Source organism: Capsicum annuum, chromosome 5, assembly GCF_002878395.1.
Source record: "Capsicum annuum cultivar UCD-10X-F1 chromosome 5, UCD10Xv1.1, whole genome shotgun sequence".
Lineage (NCBI taxonomy): Eukaryota > Viridiplantae > Streptophyta > Magnoliopsida > Solanales > Solanaceae > Capsicum > Capsicum annuum.
In genome coordinates, this window is record NC_061115.1 from 39,027,483 (window position 1) to 39,032,034 (window position 4,552).

The following is a 4,552-nucleotide window of genomic DNA, read 5'->3' on the forward strand; positions in this document are numbered from 1 at the left end:
TTTTGATTTTTTATATTTCTTATATTTCTTTTGTCTTTTTCTTTTCTTATAATATCTTTCTTCACATCCAAATTGGGGTGCTATTTTATCTTTGCAACATGCTAAATTTCTTATCAATGTTTTTTCCATTTTTAATTCTTCTCTGTATTTTTCACATAAGTTTCTATACCATTGTTGTAAAAATTTTATTCTTGCTCCTAGAGTATCTACTATTTTTGCTTCTTCCTAACTCTTTATTATCTTTGAACTAAATGGATCGAGTAATTTATTAGAATATAACTTTCTTATTTCTTTACTTTCTTCTATATTATATGCTCCTTTATAATAATATTCTTTAAATGCGTAAGTATATTCATCTCTATAACACATATTACATATTGCTAATTTTAACATTAAATTCCTATTTGTATCTTTTTCTTCATCTTGTTCTTCTTCTATTGTTGTCATACTACCAAATTCATCTTTTATAGCAGTTTCATATTTTTTTAATAATTATATAGGTGTTAGTTTAGTTGTTGTTGATGATGTTCCTTCTATAGGTTTATTAGTTCTTAATACCTTCTTGCTATTTTCAGTTAAATTTGAAAACCATAATTTCACTGTTCCTATTAGTGTTCTTTCTATATATTCTGATGCATCTGTTATGTTTATATCATTGTCTAATAATTGTTTTATCATATATCCTATCCATAATTGTATTATTTTTTCTGTATCTATTACACAGTCTAAGTCTAAAAAGTTATAATTTTTACTAACTATTTGTTTTGGTGTCCATTTTTCATATTCATTCTTTAGATTATATCTTTTAAACGTATTCTTATATTATGTAGGTTTTCTTATTTCTGATGTTCTAGGTATTATATTTTCATCTTCTTTTTTATCAAGAGTATTTATTTCTGTGTTGATATTTTTTAAGTTTTCTTCATTAATTACTTCTTGTTTTTCATTGATTACTAAATTTTTTGTATTTGTTAATATTTTTGTATATGTTTCATTATCTTCTAAATCATAATTATCTGTCTCTTCAACATCTATATTATTTATTTCTAATTCCTTGTTTTTTATTTCTAATTTTTCTTTAAATTGATTTATCTCGTTTAGTAATTTTTGTTCTTTATCTTTTTCTTCCTTTTCCTTCTGTCTTTGTTTGTATAAATCTTTTAACATTTGTAGTTCTTTTTCTAATTCAGCAATCCTACTATTTTTAGTTTCTTCTATTTTTCGTATTTCTTCTGTAGTTTGTTGTTTTATTTTTTCTATTTCCTTTTTCCTATCTATTTCTTCATTTTCTCTTTCTATTCTTACCATAGCTGTCAATTTATCTTCTAATTTTAATTCTTCTTTTTCTAACATTAAATATAAATGTTCACCTATTTTCTTATATCTTCTTCCTAGATTAGAAAATATTATTTTTATTTTTAATCCTTCGTGATTTTCATATATTTTTTCATCTATTATAAATTCTTCTTTGTTCACTTTATTGTGAATAGTTCATGTTGATATATATATTCTAAACTATCTATTTGTGATTCTAATTTTGATATTTCATCTTATGTGTATTTATTTAGTTTTCACTAACTCCGACAAATGTATTATAATGTAGTCTTTCTATTCTTATTTTTAATTCTTTACGTTTTTCAGAAATAATTTGTTTTAATTCTTTGTATTTTTGTACTTTATTCATTTAAATTATATTTATAATATTTTGGTGGATATCTAAGTCTAATTTTATCATAATTAGGTGGTATGTGTCTTATTCTTCTAGATTTTAAATGGATTATTAATTTTGCTTCAATACTAGATATTAAGGTAATTAGGTAGGCTAATCTTTGTGGGTTTTCTTTTGTTTTATTTAGACTTATATATTCTGAATAATTACTAATTGAAGATTCTTTAATTTTTCTAAAAGCTTCTCTGTTTTTAAATGGTCCTCTCATAATTAATTCAATCCAATCTAAATTCAAACATAAATTTGAACATATATACTATTGCTGTATTTTTTAAATAACTGGGCTCTGATACCATTAGTAGGGGGTGCAGATCTATGCGGATAACTAACTTATGAAATAGATAGGATGGAGATTGAATTCTTTTCATCCAACAATATGGGAGAAAGATTTTAGGGGTGTTTTTGAAATTTGAAATTGAGGAAAAGGTTTGTCGGAGGATAAGGTGAGGTGGAATTATACAATCTAGTACAAATTTTGAATTTCAAAAATGCAAAAAGGACAAGGTTCAGTAGAAATTGTACAATCTAGTACAAATTTGAAATTCAAAATGTGAATTTCAAAAGTAAAAAAAGAATAAGATTGAGGTGGAATTGTACAATCTAGTAAAAATTTTGAACTTCAAAATTTGAATTTCAAAAATGGAAAAGGAATAAGGTTGAGGTGGAATTGTACAATCTAGTACAAATTTTAAAATTCAAATGGAAAAGAGGATAATGTTAGGGTAGAACTGTACAATTTAGTACAAATGTGAAGTTCAAAAAATGGAAAAGGAATAAGGATGGGTAGTTTTAGGTCCTTTTTTGGGATTTTGGAGTTATTTAAAATATAACCCCAATTAGGATATAAATTTAGCTAAATTTATTTATTTTGACCAAATTGAATATCAATTGGCAAATTGCATTGTAATTATGGCCAATTTGATTTCAATTATGGCCAAATCTAATAGATTGACTAAATTAAATTTAAATTTGATATGAATTAATACTTCCTGTAATCTCGAGCTTATTGATTAGATAAAATCAAATAAATATTTCTCCAACTAAATTGTTTTTTAGAACAAATCATATTTCAATCAAGATGCTATCCATTTGAATTAATTTTCAAGATAAGCTTTGATTAAAATCTGATATTCTGTAAAATAAATATTTAAGTAACAAAATTATATAATTTTGTATAATTAAATATGATTATATATAATCGCTACTTAAAATGAAAAAATTACTCAGATAGATACTTTCAAAAAAATTTATTCGGATAAAATAAATCTTGTAATTTTATTTTAAAATCAAATAAAATCGGGACTAAACTTAGTTGTGTAGGGCAAAAATTAGGTGTCAGCACTCATAGGTACCCCTCATAGGTAGGTAATCTGAATCCTAGAGGAAACTCTGATGCCTAAGAACCTACTTAGGGCCTATATGTACTACCTACGACCCGTAAGTAGGGTCGTAGATTGATGCTAACCTTATTTTCCTACTTTGTTTTGGATGGAATTTTTAGATTTTTTATGTAACTATAAATATTGCATTGATGTTTTATTATTAATTTATGTTTTTCATACACTTACAACATTATATTAAGTTTTGAGATACAATTTTGATTTGGGAATTATTGTTCTTGACTCTTAGGTTTTAATATTAATTTGAGATTTCAGTTTTCATTCTTAATTATTTTGTGAGATCATTCATATACTTTCAGTTATGAATTATATGTGTGTTCCTGCAATCATGAGCAGCTAAACAAGGGTTATGGAAACCCTAAATAATAACAAAGTATAGAAAGTTCAAAGTCTTTCGTGATTGGTTATCTAGTATGTATTATGGTATTCTTCATATTGATTACCTTCTTGATGACTGCAGATGTTATGAACCTACCTATATTTGATACTAACTTGAGAGAGATGTTGAGATTAGGAAAAAAAGATCATAATAGTAATTTAAAGTTGTCAACCTTTATCTAATTAACTTAATACTGAGAGAAGATAGTTAATATGAGATCCAGGAAAAGGGTTAGTAATGCGACATTCATAGACCAGGAGGAGATGAGTGAAATTAACCAAAAAGGGGTTGAGAGATGAATTGTAATACATAAGTTGTTAGATTCTTCATACAAGGCACCGAGATAGTTTGACGAACATGATAAGTCTACTGAGTTTGGAAGTCAGGGAGAACATAATCCTAGAGATTACCTCTTATTGATAACAACCTAAATAGTCAAAGCACTGTTAATATAACTACTGTTCCTACACTCCCTCCTCCCCCATGTACTTTCTATATTTTTCAACTACATCAGCAAGTTCTTGAAAATTTTCTATCCTACTTTTTATGGGTTCGACCCAACCTTTGTTGGGTTCTATATTTGAGAAATTAGCATGTTATACTTTTTTAGGAGGAAGGGAGATATGCTCGAATAATGTAAATCTCATTGTCTTCTCATTGATTTCACACAGGGAATCACTAGCATGGAGTTAAAAGCTCGCATTAATATATTTGTTGTAGCTTCTTGGCATCTAGGTGTGCTAGGTTTAACTGAGTAGTTTAGAACTAGATTAGAAGCATAGGTATGACATAGATTGATAGTAGATTTCATTCTTAGGCCTTCAGTAATGGTGTTTGGATAGATAAAAAGGGTAATATTCAGTTGCTTAGATGAAAAAGCAAGGTCATTTGTGATATTAAAATCTATATACTCCGTCTGTTTCAATAAGAATGACCTACTTTCCTTTTTAGTCTATCAAAAAAAGAATGACCCATTTCCTTTTTTGGCAATACTTTAATTTCAACTTTCCACATGACATTTTTAGGACCACAAGATTAAAGATA